At 38.2% G+C, this 16,265-nt stretch overlaps 1 protein-coding gene across 3 annotated transcripts in view; it reads left to right on the top strand.

Annotated features, from left to right (window-relative positions):
• The window catches only part of VWA7 (von Willebrand factor A domain containing 7), a 325,092-nt gene that overhangs the window by 218,759 nt on the left and 90,068 nt on the right, over window positions 1–16,265 (top strand). The gene's annotated exons all lie outside the window — the stretch shown is intronic.

Genomic DNA, 16,265 nt, shown 5'->3' with positions numbered 1-16,265 from the left:
AGCATGCAGCCTGCAACTATAAAACAAATACCCACATCTTAAAATCCAGCAACAAAGTGTAAACTAATATACATATTATTTCCAATAGTTAAAAACCTAGAAGGATTAACTTAGAGTTAGTTGATGGACTATGTATCTAAATATGATGCCTTACTAAACATGCAACATAGTTTTAATCCATGTTATAGTGCACAAGCTACAATATATGCTATTGCTAACTATATTTATTTATTTATTATCTGATAACTGGGTTGGTGACTCGCATCAGAGGATCTCAAGCACAACAGATGAAAACCAGGATCATGAACTCTTAAGCTGCAGGGTGTTTATCCTTCTGTTTGTAACCCCCTTACCATGTCGGCCTGCATTGCTTGCCTCTTGTGTGTTTGTGCTTGTCTGCTCATCCATAAGGCCTAACTAGAGAACAACGCTCTTCTTGGCAAGTTTTGCCCCCACATTCCACCTTCTCATATGGAGTATTGCAGTCTGATGCACAGGTGTCACCTTTGCTGAAAGACATGTGCTACCCTTTTCTACCAAGATAGGTGAGTAAGTTCATAGGTTCATATGTAAGTACTAGGCTAGCTACCCTTGCAGGCCATTTTAAACCTAGCCCATTTCCTTTTGGTGTTTGAATTATCCTATCCCACTTTGTATTAAATTGGCTTTATCCATCCCATGGTCAATAATTATAAATTGCCCCTAGTGCGAACAACTGGGATCATACCATAGATAATTTGAGGGGACCTGTGCATGGGATAAAGCATTTAGGAGCTGCATCTATCCATTATCAGCACAGGGGACAGTCCTGGGGTGAATTTTTTGTTTCCCATCCATAAATTATACTTGAATATGGACAAGGGTGAGCTTTGTTTTACATGGATGGGGAGTCTGTACCACAGCAGCGGCATCCACTGTGATATATACCTGTCCCTCCAAACAGTTCTGTTGATATTGCAAAATGGGTTTAGATCTCTAGACCATGTACTTCTGATAAGTTTTTACTTGATGATGTGCAGCAGGTCCATCAGTATTGGGTCAGGGGATGCCTTGTTTGCCAGACGCAGGTCACCTCTTTGCAGTCTTTAGGATATCTAGTATAGTGACAGGGCTTTGAGTTGGTTCACACAGGACATGCTGTTTAGGCTTTGTATCCCTTTAGTAAAGTATTTCTATAGGCGTACCAGTGTCATATGTGTCTGGACAGATCCATGCCAAAGGGGGCAAGTGTTGGCATATCACTCCCAGCCCTCCACTGCCAGCTCTTCCAGTGCCCAGGGCACTAACTTAACTCAGGCCATCTGTACCATAGAAAGAACTTCCTCTTTCTATGCCAGAAAGCTGGTGGTTTGAGTGTTTTTATTTAATTAAAATTTCTTTCTTACTGGAAAGACATTAGAACAAATTACCTACTTCAGCATAACTTTAGTGACAAAATATTAGCCTGCACATAACAAACAAAGGATCCATGGTGAAGTACATATCTGTGTCACCTCCACACAGTAATTGCTGTACACAGTAATACTTACATCTGTGTGTAAACACACACTGCATGAACTAGATAATAAAATGCCAAGGATATCAGATTTCTAACTTGAAACATGTCTTTATATGATCATGAACAGACACCATTGGAGCTGTTGCAAAACAGAACTGAGGAACAATATGAGGTGTAGCTGGTAATGTGAGCATTAACTGTATTTGGAATGCAAACCCATTACTGCTAAGAAAATGCCTTCAGAAAACCTCTGAAACATTTAAACAACTATGAATTCTATCCTGTAATAAACTGTACCTTCATTCATTCACTAACAATAAGCTGTGACTTAGGACCACCTCAGAGTCTTGAATTTACTTCCTGGAGCATAAGACTCGAGCCAGGGTTCCAAAATGCTGCTGTTGTCTGAATTGGCTCTGCACATTTTTTAACACCCCTCAAATGAACACAGCAAAAAAGGCCAACTGCCAGCCAGCCAGCCTCCCTGCATTGTTTAACAACAAAGCATGCAGTAAATTGCCTGACAGTATCATTGCCAGTTCTATAAAGGACAGTTGCTGACACTGCTGTACATAAGGAAATGCTACTGATAGTTTGTCAAGTTGCCACATGGAAAACTGCCAAAGCTTTTTATAAAACCTTCCTGTCTGGATAGATATGCCTGCCGGGTCTGGTACTAAAGGTCTAGTACTGGTGTCTTGCAAAACTATTTCCGAAATTCAAAGCTCTGACTTGCCACCTGGTGTTTAATTGTAACTTGCCTGTGCATCATTGTGTAGAGACAGGTGTACCTAGAAAGGAAAGTTAATTACAACCTGAGTTACTTTCTTGCTGTACTTCTGTATTATCAGCTGACTCCAAGACTCCTTCCCATCCTCCTTGCAACAAAACTTTTATGTCCAGGTCTAGGTCCCCTCAGGAGATGTAGAGTCCTACTCAACCTAATTTTTGGGCCAGTTCAGAAAGGGGCCATCAGTTCACACATGATCAGTTTTTTCAGCAACAATGATTATTTTTTTCTCTTTTTAAATCACATTCAGGTTTCCTTGGAATTTTATTTATTTACTTGTTTGGGGGGTGTAGTTAGTAGCAGCATCTTCTTCTAATAGTGTCTAATAAGAACTCTGAAAAACATTTGAAAACTTTTTTTCAAAATTTGCATTACGAAGGGTAATGCCTGTGTTGCAAAATGAAATGTTTTCCATGACAGAAGGGAAGTGAAGGAAAAATGCACCACAAAATGAATTACTCTGATAAGTAATTTTCCATTACTAACTTGTAATCATGGCAATAACAGGTGGTTAATCTGGAAAGATCAGTTGTAAACCAATCCAGTTTTTAAAAGGAAACACAGAAAAAAATAGAAAAAAAGTGGTAACCTCCTAAAGGTAACAAAAACTGTTGGGTAATTAAACTTCTGTTTGCTGAATCAGCAACTATTTATTGTGGTAATTCATGGGTCAGGAACTGTTTCATATGTTTTCAGATGACTTCATACTGGTAATGCAGAGCAGTGGTAGCTGGTGACTTCAAATCAAAGGGGGGGCTGCAGGAGACAGCTGAATGGGTAGGGCCAATGGGAAGGGGTGTGACCAACAAGAAAGGGGTGGAGCTATGGTACCATGGGATCAATGCTGGCCATGCTTACCAATTTACATGAAATAAATGCTCAGTCACCGTGCTGAATACTCTACACAGCACATTGCTATATATATATATATATATATATATATATATATATATATATATATATATATATATATATAGATAGATATATATATATATATATATATACAGGTAGTCCAATCAAGACAAAATGAGGTGGAGAAGAAAAAAACATATTTCAATGCATTTGGCTACATGACAACTTACTTAATATCTAGATGGAAACAAAAAGGTTGTGAGACATGAAAAAATAAATTACTTTTTAAATACATTACTGGAATGCCAGTCAAAATCAAGTATAAAAAACAAGCAGCACTCAGCTCAAACCACTTCTCCTTGCACTGCATTTCTAATTATAATTTATATTCAGCTTTATAAAAGTACCAAGTAACATGCTGAAAGTAGTAGTCTCTGTGACACCCCCACTTGTAAAAATGTTTCTTAGCCAAAAAAGACCTGCTGCCTGACAACTATCTACTTGTTTCATGGGGAAAACATGATCAAAGTAAAAATGAAGAGCAAACAAGAAACAAGTTCAAGATACATTGCTTAAAGGATTACTGCACAGGTTATGGACCACACATGATAGATTGGCATTATGTTTAGTTTACGAGTAAAGCCTGCAAAGATGACTGTAAGTCTCCAACAATGTAATGAGCTTTTGAAAATACTGTAATCCTGTCCTTTATTACAAATACTGTCGTATGCATTTCAATACCTAAGGCTTATACGTTATCTAGTTACATAAATGTTCTCTGCATGACAACAACAAAAATGTTTCAGTGCTGACAATTCTTTAACAATATGTTTATTAAAGCTTATTTGCATCTTACAGTCTCAGACAAGCTTACCTGATGATCATTAAAGCATTGCTAATTAAACACAGAGCAACAGGCACTGCAACAACTTGCATTTTCTGAATAATAATAAGCATAAATCAACAGTATAAAAATATGACAGAAAACAAGAACATTCTGCAAAATCAAGGACAGATGAAAAGCCACTGTACTTGTGTCTACCTTGGATGGGGGGATACTCTGCACACTTACACTGCATAACTGCTCCTTGCCTTGCTTGGACACATCCAGAGTCATTACATGGGGGAGAGGGGTACAACAAGTATGTCACAATTTGAAATGTCTCTGGCTGACAGTGATGGCCCTGACACATTTGTCATACTCTCAACCTCAGAACAAGAAATCTGGACAAAGCCATAAATACAAGTGAGACAAAGGACCAAAAATAAGGACAATGTTTAAAATATTGCTCTTACAAACTTAGAAAGCTAATAGAATAGTAGGTCTTGCATTCGTATGAAGTTTCTGAAGGGTATAAAATCAGAAACTCAAATGTCTGTCATTTTCTAACTTCAGTCTTTAATGATTTGCCATTAATTTGCCAGAAAACCACAATTTTATGAAAAACGGACCAAAAATGTGATGCAAAACTTTGGATATTGTGTGAAAATCTGTAAACACACACACACACACACACACACACACACACACACACACACACACACACACACACACACACACAGGTCTGAGCATTAGTAATTTAGTGCTTTTCCATCTAAATTAAGACTCAGGACAGTTTCCATCTATATATTATGTTATGTAAGCAAGCCAAAAGCACAACAGAATCAAATGCCTTCGAGTTTATAACATTTATGGTCTGCAGTCCTTTTATAAATTATTATGAATTTACAATGTTCTGGTCTTAAGTTAACGTAAAGCATACCTGTCCACCATTTAGCATACAGATTCTGGACAAAAATCAAGAATAATGGAGGGGGCAAAGACTCAAAATCATATTTTAAATATTGCTTTTACAGGAGTGTAGCTTGTCATCCTCAGTGTAACCAAATGAGTAATTTTTTTTCTGAGCATCTCTGGGAAACCTCAACACTCTAAAAGCATAGACTGTTTAGAACAGTGGTTGAGGCAACAACAACTGCATTAAGTTTCTAAATTTCTACCTATAGGGTTCTGCTTTAGCATACTTTTTCTGAAGGATATAAAGTCTGAACTCAAAATCTGCCATAAAAGGAAATGGGTAGAGCACACTGCCCACTTAATCATGGGGGGGGGGGGGGGGGGGCTGCTATCCAGCTGCCATGCACTGCAGAAATAAATAGGCAGCAGAGACAATTAGCATCCCTGGGACTTGTTTTTCTTAGGAAAGACAAGAAAATAAAAATAACTAAAGTATTGCAGTAACTATCATGAGGAAATTGTATACTCAAGAAAAACAATAGCAAAGACCTAAAGTTATTTTTCAAGGATCAAGCTGTGCTATATGCTGGTACACAAACATTATTACTGTAATAACCTAAAAATCTATATTATAACAACAAATGATCAGATGATCGAACGTTGTTATATCGACCCTTAAATTTCAAAAACTCAAAACAGCGAACAACCAGAACAGCGATTTTTTTCCCAGGGAAAAAAATCGCTGTTCCCAAAAAACAAAAACAAAAAAAAACACTAACTGAAGTGGGGGGCTTCGCCCACCACATCCCCCACACCCCCCCCTACTTAAATATACCAACTCCAAGATTGCACTACAGTGGAAGAAACGGCACAACCCGGACGGCCGGCCCAGTGATTTCTTTCCCTGGGAAAAAATTTGCTGTTCTGGCCGCTCGCTATTTTGCCGGTTCGACAATTTGTGTTCGAACTAACAGCATCCGATCATCTGAGTGTTCCCTGAACTAAAGTAGACCCGGTGCCCCAGCTACATATTAGCTGCTTTATTTCAAGGAGAGGACAGCTGCAACAGCCATCTTGTAGGCGCAAGCAAGAGAGCAAGCTTGTGATTTGTATGAGCTATCACTGCATACTTCACTACATTCAAGTTCTATCTCTGTTACATTAATAAAAAATCTCACTCACCCACCTCTAGCCTCAGTAGTGACATTAACATCCCCTTCCTAGAATCAGTGACAGACAACTGAGAAAGAGACTGAAGGGTTGAATGAAGATAAAAAAAAATGTCAAAATGGGTCAAAAAAGAGTCACACACCTCTAGGCTTGAAGCTCCAGGAAAGATCTTGTATAAGCAAAGTTACTAGGAAGAAATACAGCACAAGAATGAACTTTAACACTGCCAGATCAGTATGTCCAGAGAACAGGAAGTCCAAGTCCCCCAAAAGGGAAATGTTCTACAAATAAGAATGTGTCTTGTTCTATGCCATCTTTTCTTCATTTAAAAGATTCAGCCCATCTGTGGAAAAGTGCATTATAAACATTATAAATATTCAACTTTACATTCAACATTAAATTAATGTTGAATGTAAAGTTGAATATTTATAATGTTTATAATTTTAAACTCATTCCCCTTTTTCTATAAAACTCTGCATTTATATTGTGCACAGTGTTACCCTGTGCACTACCAAAGAATATCATGTATAATGTGATGCACTGTAACCTGTTCATCAGTAATGCAGTTCTTGTATACTGATGCATAGACAATGGCCACAGTGCAATAAGTATGCCAGCATACCAAACCCATTTTACATCTCATTAGCTCCTGTACAAGACTTTCTTTTTACAGACAGCAGTGTTGGCATGCAAAGGCATGCTATAAAAATATATTAGAAACAGTGTTAATGTTATAAGTTAATTGCTTCTTTCTGGTAACTGATCATTCATTTTGTTGTACCCCTTGCAAGTGATGACAATAAGGAAGCAAGATATTAATAAAAAATAAACTAAACGAAGACAGATGTCTGCAATTAATTTAAAAAAGAAAAGATGATCCTGTATTGTTGGGAAAACTTAAACCAATAGGAAGGAGCTGGCTGGGTTGACAGGAAATCTATATTGCTGCCATCTAGGTAGGGTTTCTTTGACCCACCCACCCACTATCCCCTACTTAGATAAATAATGCCAGCCAAAAACATTCACCTAAGATGACCCTCTAAAAATATTCTTGGTATTTATAACTGTTATTTAAAAGAGCATTATTATGAAAAATTAGACTATTGGTATAAAAATCCTACAGCAATACTACTAACCTGCTGCTATAATTCCCTCCTTTACAGTTGAAGCGCTCACCTCTTTCCGTTTAAATCTAGCCAGGTCAAAGGTGCACTGCTCTGCTGTCTCAGTCACTGTCTGTCCGAACGAACTCCGAGTCTCCCTCCAATCATAAAGTACTACTGGCTGCTGACTGTTTCTCACTCTCTTTTTCCCAGAATGCAAAGTGCAGGAAGAGAGAGAACCAATCAGTAGCCATTCAGCCATCTGCATCACATACGTGACTGTGGATGTGGCAGTCCGAATCCCTTTCACTTTTTACCATGGTTACAAACTGCATAGACTTCTGGGCATCACACTGATTTCCTTCTCTTCTTAATCTGGACTGCTTTTACAGCAGTTCGGATGTACAGAAACTATTTTTTTTAAAACCCGAAACTTGATGAGCATATGCAGTTTGAGTTCTGGGACTTTAACAGCGAGTCAGTTGGACTCACAGACAGTCGCTCGCAGCTAAATAAGTAAGGAGGCAGACAGTTTATTTTTTAAAATGTTAACTTATATGAATTTCTTTTTCTTTCTTTCACAGTGGGGGGGAGCTGCAGCCCTGTAGTCCAATAGCACGGGCTGCCAGTGGTGCAGAGGATTAAGCTATATGCACTACTGATAAATTGATTTGTGAAGTCAATGGTTTGATGTGCACAGCCTCCATTTGCCTGCTGTGTGACTTTGAGAAAGTCTTTTAACCAATTAGTATTTCCAGGTTGCCCCTGAAAAGAGATACTTACCCAGTTAACAAATTAATTGATGTTGTCATGTAATTGGGAACGGTTTCATATGCTAAGGCAAAGATAGTAATTATTTAATGCATTAACTCATGCAGTGATTAACTCTTTCATATGGTAAGTCACGTAATTGGAAACTGTTTCATATAGTAAGTCAAGGACAGTGATTATTTATTGCACTAACTCATGCAGTAATTAACTTTCATATAGTAAATCATGCAGTTAGGAATTATTCATATGGTTTAGTATGTACCTCTCAAGACATCTGCAACAACTGGAAAGGCTGCAGAATTACTTCAGTAAAAGAATCACAGGCCTAAAGCAGATGCCCTATGCTGACCGTCTAAAATAAACTCCACCTATACTCTGTCGCATATCGTCTACTCAGAGGTGATCTCTGCTTAACATACAAGGCCATGCCAAACCCAGAGTTGTTAGACATGCTACACTTAAAGAAATCCCAATCCCTCAGAGACACATGCTCCAGGGATCTAAACCTTGTCATCACAATGAACAAAACATGCTAGAGGGATAGGTTCCTGACCCAGTGACTCCCCAGACTCTAGAATAGACTGCCCATATATGTCAAGTAGAGCGCCTCTTTGGCCCTCTTCAAAAGGAATCTTGATGATTGGATGGGAGATAGGAAATTCACTTCGGGGATCACATCAGTTATCCTGCAAGACAGGGGTCCAGGGAAGTAAATACTGCGGGAAGAAATAGCCAGGGAATTGTTATGGCTAGACTTGTATAGGCCCTAGGGACGATAGCCTAGTAGCAGCCTATGAACCTATGGTAACTTTTGTAGTGATTAACTGTTCATTTGATAAATCACACATTCAGGATTTGTTTCATATGGTAAGTCATATAGCTGTGAACTGTTTTGTATATAAGTACAATAAAAACGACTCGCTTATAGTCCAGACAAACACCCAATGCTCCAAGTAGAAAATGTAAAAAATATAATGAATAAAAAGGAGCAAGGGCAACACAGAGCCACACAAAGCCAAGCCAAGTCTCTCAAGTATATATCCAAAGCTTTAATAAATCACTGCAGGTCAGATAAGCGCTTTCACTCATATAACAGAGCTTCTTCAGATCACATTACAAAGACCAACATTCATAGAGGCTATATATATACATAAAATACAGTCTCCATCAACCTATCAGATACAACAACTTATTCATATATTAATGAGGAAAAAAGATCAAATACTGATATCTATGTGAAAATAAATAAAAATGCAGCGTATAATAGAGAACATTGCAGATGGAAATATGTATATATAAAATCATATTTATAAAAACATTTATAAAAAATATATTTATAAAAATATTTATACAAATATATATTATTATTTTGAAAATTTCACATTCCTACGTTTCTTTAATATGGGCTTAATAGAGGCTCTCTCATTCAATCCAGAGCCCCTATCTGCTCTCAGTCTAACTATCCATCTACTCTCTCTGCTCTCAGTATGGTTCCTGATATCACCCCCACGTATATCAGGCTTGATTGTTTCAAGAGCTCTAAATAGAGAGTAGTGTTCAGTTCCAGTCTGGACCACATGCTTGGCTAGTGCATTGTGTGGAGAAGCTTTCCTAATGTGGTAGAGATGTTCACGTATCCTGTCTCTAAAACGACGATTCGTTTTTCCAACGTAAAATGCACTACATACTTGACATACTGCCAGATAAACTATATGAGTGGTTTCACAAGTAACATCAGCCTGTGTGCTGAAGTTGGTATGTAAGTCAGGATGTTGAAAAAAGATGTTAGTATCAATGGAACTACAATAATTACAGTGTCCACATGGTTTAGTATACTTGGAATCCATAGACTGCTCTTCTCTCTTTGAATAGCAAAGCATTCTCCTTAGGTTAAGTTTATTCCTATAGAGGAAGGAAGGTTTGGTACCCACAATCTTACCTATAATCTCATCAGTACAAAGAATAGGCCAATGCCTGGTAATAATGTTCCTAATGGCTGGGCAATCAGTAGTAAAGGATAGAAAGATTCTGACACGAGATGTTCCCTCGTCTCTGCCTCTCTTTACATTATCACTCTCAACATTGACAACCGGTCCAAAATATGGAGCGGCCCTACTGAGTCTGAGTTCATTAATATCTATAAGGTTAGAGTCGACCTCTTGTGAGCCATAACCACGTTCCTTTAACCTCAGTTTCAAATCACCCACTTCTGTCATAAAACCTTCTTCAGTGGCATTTAGTCGAGAGGTTCTCATACCTTGACCTCTGATGTTTTTAAAGATGTGTTGTGGGTGCATGCTATCACGCTTCAATAAGGTATTAAAATGACAGGGTTTCCTATAAACCCCTGTATTAATCAAACCACAATCTAACTTCTCAACATATAAGTCAAGGAATTCTATCCTGAGTCTAGAGTAGTTCATACTAAAATTCAAATAATCCGTTAACTGATTTATAGTAGTATGGAACATACCCAATTCATCCACACTACCTCTCCATAAAACAAAAACGTCATCGATGAAACATCTATAAAAAGCCACTTGCTGCTGGAACATATCTAGGTTGAACAAGATTTCAAGTTCCCAATGCGCCAAAAACATGTTGGCGTAGCTATTAGCGCAAGGCGTGCCCATAGCTACACCACCTCGCTGCTGGTAGAACGTGTTCCCAAATGTAAAGAAGTTATTCTCTAAGATCAGTTCAAGAAAGTGTGCTATGAGATCGACCTGAACTGGTGTATAATTACTATGTGACAGAAGATAATCAGTAATGTAGGTTAACCCCCACCTCGTTCGGAAGAACGGTAAATAGAGACTGTATATCAAATGTTACAAAAATCAAGCTATTCAAGTCATGAATATCTCCTAAGCAATCATATAAATCTGATAAAAACTGTCTTGAATCCTTAAGTACAACTTTGTTGTCATTTAGTACAGGACGTAGGTGTTTCTCAACATAAACAGACATGTGCTCAGTAACCCAGCCTTGCCCCGATACTATTGGTCTCATCGGGGGATCTATAGGATCTTTGTGAATTTTGGGAAGTCCTTGTATTGTTGGAACAAGGGGAGTTCTAATAGATAGATAGTCATACAGTTCTTGGTCCAAAATACCTCCTTTAAACATATCCAACAATGTGTTACTAACATATGTAATAGTGGCTTGCACTAATTGTTCACTAGCCACTATATAAAAACTATCACTCAATAATGTAGCCATAGCATCATGATATTTGTTAGTGTCCATTAATATAACTATCCAGCCACCTTTGTCAGCTGGTCTTATAGTTATGGAATGTAGGGACTGGAGATTACGTAAACTCTCCTTTTCTGCTGCGCTCAAATTACCCCTCTTCCTATGTTTGGTGGTAAAGAAATACTCATATAAGTCGTCTTCTGTCAATTTCAGATATACCTCAACTAGGGGGTGATTAGGAGGTACAAAGTCACTCAACTTCTTAAACCTAGGTGGCCCATTAGATCTATTAAGTACCGGTTCACATCCAGAATTATCATAAAATATCAGTTTAAGCATCACATTGCGACAAAATAACCTCATGTCCACAACAGTGTCAGTAAAATTACTGTGGGCACTTGGTATAAAACTAAGACCTTTACTTAGCAGGCTCTTATCAAATTCTGTTAGCACATATTCTGAAATGTTATAAACCATGGAGTCAGCTGGAATCAAACTCTCACCTAAATCTAGTTCAATTTGTTTCTCCACATCTTCTTTATAGTCTGATGTGGTATGAACTCCTCTGATAACTTCCGTTTCTGTCTGCCCCTGCTCATGGAACGTCCCCTCTTTATTCCTTTCTCTTTCCGAACAGGAAGAGGAAAAGGGAGTTCACTCACTATATCCGCTGTAATAGCAGTTGTCTTATGATTATGCCTAGATCTCACAATACCATCATCGACATGTAGCCCATTGCTAGGTGCTCCATTAACAATATGTACTGCAGGGTACAAATTAACTTTATCTGAATCAGTATTTACATGTGTAATTCCACTCACATTTTCACTAGTTATTCCAACAGAGCCATCATCACTTTCAGCATGTAGAATTGTAATAACATCATCAGTGTCCTTAGACGTGTTACTATTGTCAACAGGATTAATACCTTTCACATCATTCTTATAAGAGCCAGTGCTCTGTACACAATCCTTAGAGTTTTCATTAGAAGTAGTACAAACACTATTAACAGGATTAATATTCCTTATAGCAGTATTATTTACAGAATTTAATTGTCCATGACTCACTGAATCACTAGATATAATAGTTCCATTGTTATGTCCATGTTTCGGCCAAACAAACACATGGCCTAAATGAAAATCTTTATGGTCCCTCATTATTTTAGTTCTTTTCTGTTGGAGGAGCTTTCGCTCTAAAGCTGACGCTCCATCCAACAGACTCTCAAACAACGGTTCCACCACAGCGCTAGGAAACATTGAGAAAATGTCCCTTTGTTGTTTTTTAATATTCTCAGTTAATGCTGTCTCTTCGGGAGCAAAAAAGTCAATAAGCAGTTCCATGTACTGCTTACTTACCTCCAAATTCAAATGCTGCCACCTCGAAAGTAGCTCAGGGTAATTTTCACCCTGATTGGGCATATTAAGAATCCGTAAGCCTCTAGGTGCGATGTTCTTTTCCAGGCAGTAACGAAAATGCAAACGCTGTGTTTGCAAGCGTTTCAAGTGAGAAAAATCCTTCTCTAGAGTGTCCAAGAGATGTTGCAGTTTCCCCAGATCTGGCGACACAGAATTGTCATCATCAATGCGCTCCAAACCGCCAAGTTGCCATGAATTCACTGTTGAGCAAACAAGATTCTGCTCAAACCTCCTCTGTAGATGAGCGACTGAGCCCAGGTCTACACCTCGGGGCTCATAGTCCAGCTCAATTTCTCCATCAACCTGAGGAAAATATAATCTAATAATATATATTTTTATAAATATTTTTATAAATATATTTTTTATAAATGTTTTTATAAATATGATTTTATATATACATATTTCCATCTGCAATGTTCTCTATTATACGCTGCATTTTTATTTATTTTCACATAGATATCAGTATTTGATCTTTTTTCCTCATTAATATATGAATAAGTTGTTGTATCTGATAGGTTGATGGAGACTGTATTTTATGTATATATATAGCCTCTATGAATGTTGGTCTTTGTAATGTGATCTGAAAAAGCTCTGTTATATGAGTGAAAGCACTTATCTGACCTGCAGTGATTTATTAAAGCTTTGGATATATACATGAGAAACTTGGCTTGGCTTTGTGTGGCTCTGTGTCGCCCTTGCTCCTTTTTATTCATTATGTTTTGTATATAAGTCACATTAGACATGATCTCATATGGTAACTCATGTAGTAATTAATTCTTTCATTCGGTAAGTCATATAGTGAAGTTTCATATAGTAACTCATACATGTTAAGTCATGTAGTGATTGTTTATTATAGTAACTCATGTAGTAATTAATTGTTTCATATGATAATTCATGTAGTAATTAATTGTTTCATATGATAAGTCATATAGTACTCAAGTATTTCATATGGTAAGTCATAACATCACCCATCACCAACAACCTCTACCTGCAACTGCTGCACTGCAGACCATTTGGTAAAGTTGACCATGGCTCCAGATGCCAACTTCAGCTTTCATTTACTCAGCACAATCTGTAAATATCCTTTACTCATAAAGTAATTACTCAACAACTGAACAACAATCTTGAGCTACAACAAACATTGTTGTTGGTCTGGAATACTTTCTTAAGATACATTCTGTCTGGTAAAGGCAAGCTTTTCTGAGCTCTTTTGCATGGGCCACCAGACAAAAAAGGTTACCATGCAACAAACAAGACTAAGTGCATGACACAAAGGCACAATGGGGAGTATAGAAGATTATTTAATTTGCCTTGTGTAGCTCTCAAGGCAAGGCAATTCATATAGAATCACTGGGGTCTTCTTCAAGTGCTCAAGTCCCAAGCACTCAAAAACTATTGTATCAAAGCCAGGGAGTCAAGAATGCTGTAGTCCGTGGAGGCTGTCACTAGCATTCAAACTCAAATATAAGTTTGGGCAAGCAGCTGACACACCTTACCCAAACACATTATTCAAGTTAGAATGAAGAAAGTGTGAGGAGGGAGTAGTTGGGAGATTTTAGGATAAAGGAGTGGGATTTTAGGGTCAGATGCAATTGGTTAATTTAGGTTTAGGGAGGGCAAGGTTGGTGTTTTAGGTTTAGGGAGCAATAGGGACTTTAGAGTTCAGAAAGGGAAATGAAAGGTAAGGTAACGTGGACTCAAGCTGAGAACTGGATAGGAGTTTTAGAGTTAGAGTTAGGCTTCTGGTAGTGCTATACAGTTTTATAAGATCAGATATTGGGAGGGCTACATGCAGGAGCCTGGCCTAATGGGAGTTCAAGCACTTGCTTGTTTGAACAAGTGGCAGCATGCAAGTATGTCATGAGCCATTAGCACTCAAACACCTGTAGTCAACCTGGATCATAAACACCACCAAAATGTATAAGTAAATGTAAATACACTCATATAACCTGGGAAAGCAGTTTCTACTAAAATTATACTGAAACAAGAAAAAGTCAGCAAACTACAATAAGCTTGGTGCGCTGAATAGTCAAAAGTAGTGACTCAGCCTTGAAATTCACAGATAAATCGTTATAATAGCAATGCATAAGAAGAAAAAGAAAGGAAGAAAGAAAAAGAAAGAAAGAAAGAAAGAAAGAAAGAATAGGACTGCAGCTTATTTTTGTGTCATGGAACTCAAGCGCAGAGCTCCTTCTGTTCAAGAAAGATTTCAGCTACTTTTAACATCATCTGTGAAGACAGAGTTAAACAGATAACCTTGAAATCTTAGCAAAAAATTGTTGCACCTATCCACTCTACAAAGAAAATCATTTTTATTTTGACAACGTCACAGAAAATGTACACAACTGAATATTAGTTCAGAGCAGGTTAACTACAGGTGCACATATGCTAGTAGCTTGCAACACCCTTGCTCACTGCTACTTACACAGAAAAGCAAGTACCTAAAATCCCACTAATCCAATCTCCCATAACTAGTTAGCTCTCCCAACACCCAATTGTATAAAACTGTATTGACCTACCAGAGCCAAAACTCTAACCATAAAACTGCCACCCAGTTTCCAACCCAAGTCCTTGCTCTCTAACCCTAAAACTCCCTTTCCACTCCCTTACACTAAAACTGTCTTCTGGCTCTTAAAACCTAAAACTCCTCTTCCATTCCCTAATGCTAAAACTTCACTCCTACTCCTTAACCCTAAAGTTCCCCTCCTGCTCTCTAAACCAAAACCCCTTGCTGATCACTGTCCTAATGTATCTCTCTCTCCCCTCCCAATCCACCCCGCCCCCAGTTACCACACTTATCTTGCTTAGACTCGAATAATGTGTTCAGCTAAAGTGCAACAGGTGCTTGCCTGAAGTCATATTCACGTTTAAGTGAGAGTGGCAACCAGCTGCAACATTCTCGAGTTCCTGGCTTTGAGATATTAGTTTTGGAGTACTTGTGACTCAGAAACAGAACCTAAAACTTTCCCTTATTCGTGGAGCTGAATGAAGAACCTGATACTCGTATCACAAGGCAGTTGTGCTGTGCCTGCAGACATTTTCTCAAACAACTCATCCCCTTGGCAGTATCTAATTACTACTTACAGAAAAAGCATAGCTGGTAAACTGCCCATCGGTGGCTCTATAACAGATCCTGATTCTGTGAAGACAGTGACAATGACGTATTATTGTGTGGCACAGTACTCTACATCTAGTGACTATGTGGCACTATATACAGCAGAAGAGGACTGTGTGACACTATGTACACTAACACAGAATTGGGCAGCGCTACACATATTATTAGGATATTCTGTGGCACTGCTCACTGTATCATTGGACTGTTTAATACTAGTCATAGCATCAGAGGGCTGTGTGACACTACATACAGCATTACAGGACTGTGTGGCACTACTCGCAACATCAGTGGACTGTTAACACTACTCACAGCAGTAGTGAACTTTGTGGCACTACTCACAGCATTAGAGGACCGTGTGGCACTACTCACAGCATCAGTGGACTATGTAACACTACTCACAGCATCAGAGGACTGTGTGGTACTACTCACAGCATCAGAGGACTGTGTGTCACTGCGTACAGCATCAGAGGACTATGTGGCAACTATACTCAGCATCAATAGACTCTGTGATTCTGCAAACACAATCAGAAAACAGTAATGCAGATGGCATCAGAGGATTTTGTGATGCCGCAAACACAATACTGAATGGTACTACAAAAAACATTAGAGTATTGTGAA

The sequence above is a fragment of the Protopterus annectens genome, chromosome 9.part0, assembly GCF_019279795.1.
Source record: "Protopterus annectens isolate FY-2018-M chromosome 9.part0, PAN1.0, whole genome shotgun sequence".
In the NCBI taxonomy this organism is placed as follows: Eukaryota; Metazoa; Chordata; order Ceratodontiformes; family Protopteridae; genus Protopterus; species Protopterus annectens.
Note: the sequence above shows the minus strand (reverse complement) of the source record. Positions and strands in the feature narration are given on the sequence as shown.